The 14,285-nt window shown below is 47.8% G+C and overlaps 1 protein-coding gene across 1 annotated transcript in view; it reads left to right on the forward strand.

The window, feature by feature from the left end:
- Positions 1-14,285, forward strand: part of RALGPS1 (Ral GEF with PH domain and SH3 binding motif 1) — a 250,459-nt gene that overhangs the window by 537 nt on the left and 235,637 nt on the right. The window contains exon 2 of the mRNA XM_039861567.1: positions 12,336-12,476. The gene's annotated coding sequence lies outside the window, so the exon portion shown is untranslated. The remainder of the gene's footprint in view (positions 1-12,335; positions 12,477-14,285) is intronic.

The raw sequence follows: 14,285 nt of genomic DNA on the forward strand, positions 1-14,285 counted from the left end.
GGCGGGGCCAGGTGGGACCATAGGTTTGCCAGTGGTTGGGGGCTGCAAGGTAAGGCCAAAGCGGCAGGAGAGCCCGGGCCTGAGGCAACCACAGGTGCAAAGGGCGGGGCTCGGGAGACCTGCAGGCGAGAGGGGCGGGGCCCCGAATGGTTGCAGGTCTGGAAGCCGGACTCCGGGTCAGGAGCGGGCAGGTGAGTGGTCGCTGGAGAAGGGAGTGCCGCCCTCTCCGCTGTCCAGGAGATTTGGGTGGAAGCAGGAGTTTGGAGCTCTTTAGGATTCTGGAGGTTTCAAGGGTTGCCGCTAGGCTGGAAGGGCGGGCCAGGCCTGCCTGTGCCTCTCCTGAGTCGGACTTGGGTCTCAGCTGTTCTGGTTACTAGGCCGTCGGCTTCCCGTATGCCACGCCATGCCTTAAGTGGGACGTACCATTTTTTGCGTCTTAGAGACTTTTCCTGTTGCTGTTGCAGGGATCATGCCTAGGTTGAGGGCCGTGGCGTTCATTCGATGTTCAGCTGTTGAGAAATGTGTGTGCTTGGAGAATAGTTAGTATGAAGCTTGAAGAGTCCTGGCTTGCTGGCTCCTGATACCAGATGCTGCTGCAAATCTTAACAGTGGTAGTCTCCAAAAGCCCGAAATGGCAGCCTGTTGAGGAGAGAAGAACACGAATGAGGGTTCAGAAGCTTTTGCCTCTGTGTTATCTTGGAGAGTCTTTTCCTCCTTTGCAAAATGAGCCTCACGCTATCTGCCTTGTGTGCCTCCCAGGGGCCTTGTGAGGATAGGATGGAACCCTGCTTACTGAGCACATCCTTGTGTAAAGTTACGAGTCTCCCTTGTCTGTGCTGATGGGCAGGCTGGATTCAGGACTGGGGGCGGGGTCTAAAGAGGAGGGGATTTCTACACCATTTTCTTGTTTGAATTTAGGATGAGGTTTTTTTGGCAGCAAGTCCCCAAAAGACACGTTTCTTTAACTGCTCCTCCCTGCAAGGTCTCTGAGGGAGCTGTGCAGGGAACAATGGGAAATGGAGAGCAGGGGAACGTTTAATTGTTTGCTGACCTTTAGACCTCAACCCCAGTGAGGACTCTGAACCGGAGCATGAGGCTTAGACTTGAGCCTTATGGAATTCCCCCTCCGCGTCCGAATACAAACCCTGATTTCAGAAGGAAGACACCAGATGGGGATGCCAGTACTACAGGGGCATAGAGAGGAAAGCAAGATGATGGGGCTCTCTCCTCTTCTGAAGTGTCCCATATCCACGTGTGTGACCTTTCATTGCATAGAACCTTCGCTAACTAGCAGGTGGACCAATCAAAACTGCAGTTCTTCCTGTGTTGCATGGACAGAGGGGAAGACAGAAGGAAGCTTCTCCTGTACTGGTCAGCATTTTTCTTCACGTTAGAAACTTCGGGACTTTTGGGGACCAACCACCGTGGTGCTGTCCTCTCTCACTACCACCAGTTTTGTGGTGATGACCCAGTGACATTGTGAGGATGGCATCTGAGGGCCAGGTCCTTACTGGAGCCTGTGCTCATGTGGCAGGTACCCAGAGGGTCCAGAAGCAGCATGTGTGCATTGTCTCATTCTGTCCTAGCAGAAACTAGGTAAATGGCTCTCAGAGATCGCTGCCCTCTGGATAACCATCACGCTCTGTGGGTTAAAAGGAAAGCCCAAGCTTGGTGGCACACAAGTGTTGGAACATGTGTTGGATAACGAGGGGATAGGCTTTTTGGTTATCATTGCAGTGACAACATCCAGGTTTGAGAGACAAGTTTTATTAATGAAAAATATTGCATCTGAGGCTCTCTGTGATATGGCCCAATCCACCTTTTAAAATTGACTTTCCCTTTCTTTGTGGAGAGTAAGAGCTCTGGCCTGGGAGTCAGGTCTGCATTCGAAGCCTCATGCACCAGTTTCTTAGCTTCTCAGAGCTTTGGTTTCCTTATATATAAAGCGGGGATGATCATACCCACCTTGAGAGCTCATCATGAAGAACAAACGAGACAAGATATGTGAAAGCATCGTATATTTTAGGCAGTCAGTATATATTAGGGTCCATTTCTGTTCCTCCCTCCCTGCCTGCCTGTCCATCTTTCAACACAGCAGCACAGCATGTAGCCAGTAAGGAGAGCAGGACTGGTAATTCTGAGAACTTCACTTATGTAACTTTGGTCAAATCCCTTCCCCTCTCCAGGCCTCGGTTTTCTTAGCCAAGTGAGAATGGTGTTAGATGTGTAAACATCAAGAGTGGTCCTTGCTCTGGCATTCCGATTAGCATGCTGTCTTATTTTCTTGAAAGGCAAGAGGGAGGAAACTGATGACCTGTTGTTTAGTTTTTCTTTTAAAAATGCCTGTCTAGCACTTCGCATGGCACATACTAGGTGCTCATTAAATACTTGTTGAAGGGACAGATGAAGGACTTTAAGAAGGTGTGACAGATTGTCCCTGATGTTTATATGTAGTATCTGTACCTTCGAAATGCATTTATTACAGAAAAAATAGTGTACCAATGTTAGTGAAATTAGTGAACCTGAACATGAAAGACAGAAGTTTGTCATTTCACGACAAATTAAGTTCATCCAATTTATGTTCATAAACATACATAATTTTTCATGGTTACAGTCATATGTACGTGAGCATTTGGGAAAGTCTTGGTTTCTTTACTTTAAATGGTGTTTTTATCTTATTTTTATCTTATTTTTTATAAAGTGGAAAAATGACACATGGATTTTTTTAAAGGCAGGTAGTTCAAAGAGGAACAAATTGCAAAGTACCCATATTTCTTGCCTCGAGCTTCCGGTTCCTAGTCCTTCTCCCTGGAAGCAAGCCCTGTTCCCATTTTCTTGTTTATTATATATTCTTTCTCTTACACAAAGAATAGCATTTTGTACATACTCCTGCTCCTTCATTTATTAAATTGCTCTGTTTCTAAAATTGTTTTCACATTGGCAAATGTTCCAGTTGGTACAAATAATTCCTCCGTAATCAATGTTTTTGACTGATGCCGTAAACACGATTTCGTATCTCTCCCCGACCCCATGATGTTTACTCAGTAATGGTTTGCACTCATTGTCTAGAAGGATAACAAGAGACAGCTATTTTTCTCCTCTAGGAAAAAAATGACTTTGGTTCCAGTGAACAGTGGACTAATGGGCAATCCATGTAAGAGGATTCAAGGCGGAAGAGAGAAAAGAAGAGGGATTTGTTCACTAGTAACTGAAAACTGATTTTCTATTCAAACCTGATTCAGAGTTCAGCTCTGTCACTTACTGCACGACTATGAACAATTTACCTAGTCTTTCTATATTTCGTTTTCCTTATCTGTAAAATGGATGATGATCGATAGCAGGATCCGCCTTTGGAGTTTTTGTGTAGAGGAAGTGAGACCATGCAGGCCTAGAACTTGCGGCGAATAGCAGCCTGTAGCAGGGATGGCTGCCGTGTCAGTAACACTGTGACGTAGACGCTCTTATTCTTTGTTTGAGTGGGCAGTTGAGGGTGAGCCACGGAAAATGCCCCAAACCCTTGCCCTTGAGATGCTCACATGCTGTGCAGAAGACGGGGATACAAGGCACCGATTGTAGAACAGCAGGCTGGGCCTGATGGTGGGGAGGTGGAGGCAAGAAACGGTGACTTCTCCCTGGGTGACTGAGGATGGCTTCCCAGCTCAAATTTCCCCTCCTTTGTGAAACCTGCTCCATTGTGGGTACAAATGACTACTCCTGTCCGTGCTCCCTCGACTTTCCTTGCGTGCGTGTCTCGATGGGAGCGTGCACGTCGTTGTCGCATGCCTCGTGCTCAGTCTCCTCCCTGCATGGGGGAGGTCTCCTGCTTTCCTTGCTGCCGGGGATCCAGGGCAGGCTTTTGGTGGACATTGTGGTGGACCTCTGCGCAGACAAGTCGTGCTACCACGTGTCGGCGAACTCTTACTGATAAGTCGTGAGGTCTCTGGTGAAATGCAGACTCTAGATCCTACTACTTCATCCCCCAAGTATTTGAGTGCCGACTCTGAGACAGGCAAGTGCTGTGTCATATACCATCTGTAGAGTTTGGGGGTGGCTGGTGATACTTGTCCTACAAAGTCTTAGGGATTGGAGAGGAAAGAAATATTTGCTCCAGATGCTCCAGGACAAGATGAGGATGCTGAGTAAAGGACCAGTCTGCAAAGGAACTGCTGGGCTTGCCGAAGCTCGCCTCTCCTTTCCTCAGAAGTGTGGCTGCTCACCTGCCCCTGGGCAGGGTCGTGGAGGAGCAGGCCGGAGGGAGCTGAGTAGGGCGTCTGTAGATTTTGAACAGGGGCGGGGAGAGTTGGTTGGATTGGTTTCTGTGAGGGGCATCCTGCTGCATTTCTGTATTTCTTAAAGAGAGAAGGTATCACTTCCCTCAGGCAGGCATTCATTCACCAGCCTCGCTGGGCCCCTGCTTTGGGCTAAACCCTTTGCTGGATGTTGGACATATAGAGCTGAAGGAGCCCCATCCTGCCCTTGGGGAGCTGATGGTCAGCGGGTGGAGGGGTCGTGCACAAACAGAAGGTGACCAGAAGGTGACTGGCTGTGATAGAGGGCATCCAGTGAAGTGGCCAGGCAGATACAAGCTCTGAAGCCAGGCAGACTTGCGTTCAAGTCCCAGCTCTTCCACACACAGCCTCTGTGACCTTGGGCAAGTGTGGTCTCTGCTCCGAGTCTCAGTTTACTGATTTGTAAAATGGAGATAGCAGTGGCACCTCACTTGGGGCTATTGTCGATTCAGTGAAATAATGTGGTGGCCTGTGTGGCGCGGTGCCTGACAGGAGCTGATACTTACAGAGTGTTCTCTGTCATTTTAATGAGCCTCATTGCTGTGGGAGCACCAAGAAGCACCCCTTTGGCGTTCTCTCTGGGTTCTAGTGTAGTGGTAATGGTGCTATTTGGGTAGTGAAGGTGAAAGTTATGGCCGAGGTATCCGGGAAACCAGCTCTAAAGTCACAAAGTGCTCAGGAAGCCCGTTCCTCACGGGCCTTGTTGACTCCAGGGCTCTGGGTTTGCCCACACGTGTTTCCTCCCCCTCGTTCGCACAAGCTCTTCTCAAAGGCGGTTTCCAGCTCAGCACCACGACCAGTGCCTTCGCTTTGTCTGATCACCTGCACCCAGGGCTTTTCCTGAGGCAGGCACGAGTCAGGCCTGTCTCACCTGCACTTAGCGAGAGACCGTGAAGACCCAGAGCAGCAAATCCTTCTATGGTTTTTCTGCAGAGCTTCAGATCATTGTGAGATTCACCTCTGAGCATCGGGGAGGTGGATAGAGCAGCGCTGAAAGCACAGACGTGGGGGTCAGGACAGTGCGGGTTCGTGCCCTGACTCTGCCACTCAAGAGCCCCGTGGTTTTGGGCATGTGACCACTCCTCTGTGTCCTCGTGGATACAGGGAGTGTGATAGTACTAATCACCTCATGGTTCTCACAGAGCTTCAAGAAGATGCTATAGAACAGGACTCAGCGTCGTGTGCACACCGTGAGCGCCCGGTAAACGCGAGCTAGAAAGCTAGGGTCGTGTTCTCTCCCGGCCACCGTTAGAGGGCTTTGAGGGTGCTCTGTGTTGGTGTGTGGGGGGCACCCAGGGTGGCAGGCAGAGCTCAGCCTGTGTTGGGAGAGCAGGCGCAAGCCCGTGGCCTCAGCAGGAAGAGGTGAGGGGGAGGACAAAGCCGCCCCGAGGGTGGGCCCTGTCTTGGCCAGTCCAGAAACCGAGGGCTTGTGTTGTAAAAATGGATGTTTAATATGAACTAATGCAATAAGATGAACTAACGTGAACTAACATTAAACTTGCCCTCTGTAGGATTTAAATATTTTTATTATAAGGTTTTAGGGTTAAGACAATTACTTGAGTAATCAAGCAAAATTAAATATTTGGCTTCAACAGTCAGAGTTTTTTTTTGAAGATCATCTTATTGGAGACGAAAGAAAGAATAATGCACATAATTAAATTCGTGTTTATTGGTTACAGTAATTCTCACGCACTCTTGTATAAGCTTGATAACTAGGTCAAGGGAAGTCTGTGCTTTTGGTACATTTCTGAATAATTAAATATTTATGGAAAACAACTTAATAAATTCAGGAGAACTTGTTGTGTCTCTTTTTGTGGCAGTAAGATCTATTATATGGAATTACGGACCGTCACCATTTTAATTCTTATTTCTTATTTCTTTAATTCTTAGTTCTTATTTCGTGTCCTTGTTCTGTTGTTTTTTTCCTCTAGGCACCATATCTCCAACAGTTTTAGTCCACTAGCATTTATAGATCGTCTCCCCATTAGGCTCCCACAAGGCCCTGCTGCTGTAGCATGTAATAACACTGCCGACCAGCAGCGACTTCCTCGTGACTCCCCCGCTAGACTTCACAGGGTTAGGAGTCTGCATTTGTTCCTCCTGTCACATTCAAAGTCTGGCCCAGGGCTGGTGCAAGGCAGCTAGGATGATCTGAACACGCCATTCCTCTGCTTAAAACCCTCCAGTGGTTTCTAATTTCTCTTAGGAAAAAAAGGCCAAATCGTTAGCACGGCCTGCAGGGTGTAACGATATGTTCTTCCGTATAATTGTTGGTTATGTCTGTCTCCCTTGGAGCAGTGTAATGCGGTCCTATCAGATCATGGACTGCGGCTGCTTTGCTCACCATCGGGTCCTCAGTGCCTGGCAGGTGGCGTCTGGCCTGTAGTAGGTGCTCCATAAATGTTTGCTGAATGAACAAATGAAGTGAGTACCCAGGGACTGCTTTGAATTCATAAAACGAAAAGGCTATTGGATCTGAGGTACCTTCATTATAAAATATTCCAACACTTTACAGAGTCTCTTGACACCTGTTTTTTCATCCTCTTATTGATTCTGCAGGGGAGGGGGACAGGCTTTGAAGTGCAGAGGAGAAAATGGAAGTTCAGAGAGGTTAAAAAACTGCCCAAGATGTAGCTATGGGAGAAGAGCTCCTTGGGTTCCTTTTCTCACACCCCAGGCTGCCTCAAGGTGGTTTCTGAGCACAATGGAGGAGTCCCAGGAGAGACGAGGAAGCAGGTTCATTGAAAAAGGGGATTTGTCATAGTTCTCTTAGTTTTAGTTATTTTAATTTCCTCATCATTGAATTTGAGGAATCGAGTTCAGTTGGGAGCGATGGGTGAAAGGCCGGTTCAGTCTGGGGACGGGGACACCTCGTCTTTCTTGTAAATGATGAAAGTGCAGTGATCACTGATGCACGTGCTGATGGGCTGATAAGTAAGATTAGGATTTGTTCTTGACGGGGAGCTTTCTGATAAGATTAGCAGTTACTTGCTGATTGATATACAGCATTCTTTTGCTGTTTTCGAAAGATGCTGATTGCCTCCGTCAGCTTATTTCTCTACTTTATCTCTGGGTACAGCAGCCACTGGACTCTTTTGCAGTGAGCACTGCTGTGGCCTTTGTGCTCACCAGATGGAGTGTTAGTCCATCCCGAAGGTTAGAGATCACCGAGTCCACTCTTCCCACTTTCCAGATGAGAGTGGGGACTTTGCCAAGGTTTCATACTCGGGTGTCCTGATTCCCCACCTAGCAGAACCCATGGACTTTAGCACATCCATTTGCATATTACAGTTTCTCAACAACTGTCTGCAGCTCATGTAACATGGCTCAGAGACCACGTCCCCGAAGAAGCATTTCTCTCTGATGAAATCCTCTGCTTCAGGGTCCTTCGTTGAATCTGCAGGGCGACTGCGTGGGAGGAAGAACTAAGACCTGCCTTCAGGCACAGCTCTGATGTCCGGCGATGGTGGCTGGCTGAGAAGAGGCAGTGCCTCTGGTGGTCTGTTAGCAACACATGTTGGGGGCTTCATTATGATATTCGGGGGCTTCTTCAGGACTGAGAGAGTTTTGGAACTTGGTTTTATTGACTTAGCCAATATACATGTGGAACAGAGAGAGCAGCCTGGTATTACAGAGTGATCACTGGATATGAAGCCAGAATGCCAGGTGTGCCATTTGCTTTGGCACCTGTTTTCCAAGTAAACAGGAACATCCCTGGTGTGTGCACCTCCTTTCTTCAGGAGGAAAGCCCCAGCTTTAAAATTTGAGGTTGCTTTGTGAGGGTTGAGTCGGAGTAAAGTGAGCTGGATAATATTAAAGTATTGTACATTAATCAAAGGCAGCCTTCTTCCTTGTTCCTCCGTTTTCCAGACCTGCCTGCCAGTCCATCTGTCCATCCATCCGTCCATCCATCTATTCATCCATTTATCAATCCGGTTCTTATTCAGGGCCTGCTGAGCGCCAGCACTGTGCTGAGTGTGGGGCCACAGTAGAGGAAAAAGACAAGTCTGGTCCTTGCTGTCTTTTCGCTTACAGTCTAGTAGCAAAGTTAAATGAGAACAATATAAGTATGTAAAAATTCCAGCGATGATGTCGGCTACAAAAGAGGAGTACAAGGTGCTGAGAGACCGTAAATGAGATGGTTTCACCGGGCTAGGAGGGTCAGAGACGGACTCCCAGGGGAAGATGAGTTGGAGTTAGACAGCTGAAGAGGTGGCAGCTGTATCCGTCATGGTCCCAGCTGGGCCAAGGGTATGGAGAATTCAAGAAGTAACAGCAAGCTGGTGTGGTTGGCGCACCGAGCACAGAGGCGACACTAATATACATGTTCACGCCCTGGTGGTCACGGCATTGTTCTCCTCCCCTGTGCTGGAAATCCCGACAAATTCTGCAGTTGCTGACTCTTTTTCAGATCTCCCATCTATCAGCAAAGCATCATCACTGAAACCTGCCGTGGCTTCCAAGATAGCAGTTGGCCTTATTTTTATTGCTTTAAAGATTGCTTCCGTTTCTTCTCAAGGGGATGGAAGAACACCATGATCTCATTAGCGGTTTTCATTCACGAAGTAAACATTTACTGAGCGTGTAACTGGCCTGACTCCTTGTCCTCAGGAGCCCACGGACCTGACAGATAGGAGTAAATAAATGATGATGACATCTCGTTAGGGGTGGTAAGTGGTGGGAATGGAAGCTCGTGGAACTGAATCAGACTCACAGGCTCTTAAAGACAGACTTTCAGTTTCCCAAAGGAAGAGGAGCGTAGGCCGAGGACACAGACTGTACAGAGCTGCAGGAGAGAGTGTGCTGGGTGACGCTGAGCTCTGTGGTGGTGCCGCGGGGTGAGGCTCGTGGCGAAGGGACGGAGGACGAGCCGAAGGAACTGAGCCTGGAAAAGTGGTTTGGGATTAGAACTCAGGCGCTTGCAGGCAGTGCTTAGGAGCGCAGAGAGGTCTGGTCCCGCACAGTGGTTCTCGCTCTTTGGAGCGTCAGAATCCTCTATGTGGTCGGGGGAGAGAGGCTGGTCATCTGTGTGTTGAAGAGTTTTCACAGATGGTTCTGATGCCCCCACTGGTCTAGAGAGAGGCTTGGGGTCATCGTCGAGTGGCTGGCCCTGAGGTGGTGGGAGGGGCGTGGGATCGCTCAGGAAGGCTGTGTGTGTGAGCGGGGGCTCCTGGCTGGGCTGCGGTAGCACCAGCATGAGTGGGACACAGTGGACGGTCAGAAGGGGCAAGAGGAGTCAGTGAGGAAGGAGGAAGATGGTGGTGGGGAGCTGCCGGTGGTGATGGGGGTTCCCTCCAGCTCCCTCCCTGCGGCCTCTGCCCCCGCCCCCTGAAGCCGAGGGCTCTGCGGCCCCACGTCGGAACTCTTACTTTCACGGATGTCACAGCCAGCCTTCCTCGAGAGAGGCCATCGTAGTCACCTTTGCTTCTGTGCGCAGAGGACCCCGAGGGAGGCTGTAAACTCTTTAGCCTCCCTAGAACTTTCCAAGCAGCCTGCTCACACCGTCTGTCGATGGTCCTCTGGACTGAAATCTCTGGCTCCTGAAGCAGGAATGTTGGGGCCCCGTTTAACATTCTGGGGTTTAAGATGGGTCTGTAACCTTGGTGGGGAGGATGTATGTCTAGATCTCAAGAAGGGCAGCTGTCAGAACTGTTGGAGGAAGTTCTGGAAAGGTGAAACCACTCCCCCTGGATTATCTACCGTGGGAGCCCCGCGACTTGGGAGTGCGCCCGTGGTCCCCTGTGTATCCCGAGCTTCGGTAGCAGGGGAGAGGCTGCTGTAGGATCTCAGAGTTAGAGTACGTGATACAAACCCAGGCTTCTGGGGGAGGGAGGATGCTCGTTTGGCAAAAGTGCAAGTCTGTCCCCCTGGTAGCCCTAAGGGCCTGGCTGAGATTAGTTTACCGAACTCAGTAAGGAGCCTTTAATCTGAGACAGCCAGTGGGAAACTGATCTATGATCCAACATGTGTTTTCTAAATATTACCCTGAACCCAAAGACGGGAGCATGTAGGACAGAGGCAGAGACCCGGTGGCCACTGACCCTGGTGCTGAAAGCCAAGCTGAGGAGTATGAAGAAAGGATCAGGGATAACTCGAGAGAAGCAGCTGTCCTTAATGCCAGGGCCAACCACCCTCGTAAGCCATTTGTTCCTCAGGAAAGGAAAAAGGAAAGGATTATGTGGAGTTGAGAAGCCCCAATACTTAGGCAGAGAGAAGGGAGCAGATGGATAGATGGGAGTATGTGTACCAGAACAAAATGTAAAATGCTGTTCAGCTCTCTTGGGATGGAACATAAAGAAATGGTTCAGAATAGGGGGCAGGCTGAGATGGCTTCAGATCCTCACCCAGGGACTCACTACCATAGCCAGCGAGGGTACTTGTGTTGACTGTGTGTCCTTTGAGAAATTATCTGACCTCTTTGGGCCTCAGATTTCTCACGTTAAATGGGTTTGATAACCATACCCACCTTAGAGAATTATTCTAAGGTGATCTCAGTGGTACATTATATGGGTAAAGTGCTTAGCAAATGTCACAGAGTAATGGTTCAATAAGTGACAGTGATGATGATGACACCATCATCGCCTGAGTACCTCTGCAGATAATCACCACTGGACTGAACCCCACCAGCATAGCAAATGTACGAAATAAAGAACTTCAGCAATAACAGATTCAGCTATGTGAACACCACCAACTGGGAAGAAAGCCGGATCTACTGGTAAAAAGACTTGAGGATAAGCATGGCGATGGGGAAACACAGAAAACATTACAGGACAGAAAATGAAAAAGCACCAGGCCCAGGAGCCTTGATCAGAGGAGTTTTATTGGCTGTGAAGAAGAGAGGCAGGAGGATTCTGAATCAGCACCCGGAGGTGATGAGGACAGAGAAGCACGTTAGCCTTAGTCTTTAGTGATGATGTAGATTTTCATCACTTTTGCTTTCCGGAGGATTTTGGTGGGCACCAGGAGAGGTCGTTTTGCAAATTATTTACCTAATGTTTGTTTATTAACTCCGAAGTCTGATTTTTATGACAAGGCTTGCTACAGAATAGCCTCTTATTAAATGTGTTTTGAAGGAATTAATCAATTTCTGGCCCTTTCCAGAGACGTCTGGACACAGTTAATGGTGACAATAATGTTGGTAAAGATTTAATGCAGTTCCAGTGAGATATTCTGTAAAACTTGATAAAGGAGTGATGCGCATCTGGAAAAATAAATTGGTAAAAAGGTTAAATTTTTTTAAAAGTAATGAAATGGTCATCATTCTTCCAGATTCTTATTCATGTCAGCAAACATTTGAGTTGCCTGCTGTATGTAAAAACAGCGCTTTGTTGTGGGAATATAAAAATGGACATCTGTCGTGATAGACATTCTCATTTAACTCTTATTCCTTTCCTTGTGAGGGACCCATTTCTGTAGGTTGGGGTGTGAGTGACAGAAAAAAAAAATAGCAAAGAGATAGATGTGACAGACGTTTCTTATGTGTGAGAAGTCAGGACATAACCAGCTCAGAGTAGGTATGTAGCTTACATGGTCAGAGACCTTCTGTCTTGTTCCATCATGAGGTGATCTTGGGACTGACTCCAAAATCTGAGGTCACTTCATGGCCCGAAGTGGCTGCTGGAACTCTAGTCTTTGCACCTGCATTCCAGCTTTCGAGGGCTACTTTCAGTGAATTGTACATGACTCTTTTTTCATCTCATTGGCCTGATTGTGGTCATGTGGCCACACCTAGCAGTAAGGGAAGCTTGGAAATATGATGTGTATTCAGAAAGCCATGCATCCTCCTAAAAACCAGAAATTCTTTTACAAAAGAAGAAGGAGAGGATGGCCGTCGGGGGCCAGCCTCACCATTATGTGTGTTTAACAGTTTTATAGGCTGTGGAGCCTCAGTATAGTTGAGGTGGAGCCCAGTATTACATGGCCTATAAATGGCCGAACCTTCAAAATTTATCGTAAAGCACTAATTTATTAATCCCATATGGTGCTTGGGTGAAAGCAGGAAAATATATGAATGACCGACAAGCGACTTTGTTGCTAATTACACAGGAGGTTGATTCATGAGACGTGAGGAGTTACACAGCAGCAAGGGAAGGAATGAGTATTACGTTGTTGGGCATTTGGATTTCAACGCTGAAAAGAATCGATAAGCTTAACCACATACTGCAGTGGAGTCTTGACGAGTTTGAGGTAAAGGACAAAAACAGTTAAAGATGGGAAGGTGTGTGCTGACTACGGGGGAGTCTAGGAGACGGGGGTGACGCAGGACTCAGGTAGGCGGGGAATTGCGAGGGAGAACTTTCCCTGTCTTCTTCCTATCTTTTTGTCTGCATAATTCCCGAGTCAGAGACAAAGGCGTGAAGATGAGCATGCGTGTCGGTTTCCCTTCCCCCAAGTCCCACGGGGGTGACACCGTGGGCTCAGGTGGATGCCGCGCTTTCGTATCACAGCTGAGAAACTGTGAGTTTGGGGAGCCTGCAGCTTCACGGCCTGCTCTTTGTCCTTGAGGGAGATGTTGACCCATCATTCAAAGTTGCTCACTGCAAACAACAGCCCTGAGAAGTGGCCAGGTCAAGGTGTCAGGACCCCGCATTCTTGGCATATCCAGTAAGACATGTTGGAGAGCCAGAGACCATGGGGACTGAGTCTCCCAGGAGGTGGTTGGGGGAATTCAGTGGGATAATGCGTGTAGAGTGCGTGCCACAGCGTGTGCCAACAGGAAGCTCTCCATCAGTGTTATCCCTTGCAGTGTCTGTGGGCTGTGGGGAGATAGGTCCTGCGAGGACACGGCCAGTTACCACAGCCTTCCCGCCTGGTTTCAGGGTTTAGACAAGACTGAAGGCCCCGGGATTGGACAGGGCGCCTGCAAGACTGGCAGGGAGAAGGAGCTGTCAGTTGCTTGCGTGTAGCTTGTACCTTCTTGCAAACATTTCATACCCAGCATATCCCGGGGGCATGTACTCTTCTGGCTCTTGGAAAATTATTTATACTTCTCTTTTTTCTTATATATAATCACATGAAGTCTGTTTGTTGAACTTACTATTTCTGGTTCACTTAATTTGAAATACAGTCTTTCTAAAGAAAGAGGGTATTGCTTGTTTATGCATATATTTAGCAAAATCTTGAAATTTATTTCAGACTGTTGAAACTTTAACTTTATATGATGTATAAGAGTATTATAAAAATGTAGAGCTAAAGGACATTTAAAGATTAGCTCAACTTTCCGGTTTTATAGTAAGAAGGTGAGGCAAGAGAAGTTGTTTACTGGAGTGGTCACAGTTGAACGATGGACATGGTGCTAGCCCTTGGCCCGTCTAAGAACATTTGACTCTATTAGAGTAAATAGAGAGGCGACCAAAGGGAGTCCATCTACACTATTTTTGGGTAGGTATCAGGCCAGTACTCATCTGTCCTCATTTAAGAATGAACAAATAGAAAAACGAAGAGACGATCCACTGAAAAGATCCAGCCGTATAAAGGGAAATAAACAAAGCATGCGAGACATAGAGCAAGAGCAGGCTTCGGGAAAAGAATTCCCAGACCTTTATTCAGTAAACTGAAATAAATTTCAAGCACCCTTCGTTGTCCTCTCAGAGAAGTTATAGATGCTCTGAAAGATGAGATGATGAGGAAAAGGAGCTTGAGGCCTTAAAGAACGTAAGGAAGCAAATCACGTAATGCCAGCATCTGAAATTCGCGGCACTGCAGAGCGTCAAGGAGCCAGGAGGAGGACAAACTGCCGATCTCAGAAGGGACAGGAAGGCGATGAAGGTGACCCCAGATGTGGATGATGGGCCCGCTTGGAAACCAGAACAAATGGAAGAGAAGGGATCCTCAATTTTCCTGAGCTGCAGAAGGACCTGAATCTGTAAATTATAAGGGCTCATCGTGAACCAGGCAAAACTAACAAATTAGTTAACACTTAAAACAGTATCCAGGTTAAGCATTTTTTAAACGTCGAGAGTATACCATTAGCATCCAGGCAGAAATAATCTTTAA

The sequence above is a fragment of the Pteropus medius genome, unplaced genomic scaffold (assembly GCF_902729225.1).
Source record: "Pteropus medius unplaced genomic scaffold, Ma_sr-lr_union100, whole genome shotgun sequence".
Taxonomy (NCBI): Eukaryota; Metazoa; Chordata; class Mammalia; order Chiroptera; family Pteropodidae; genus Pteropus; species Pteropus medius.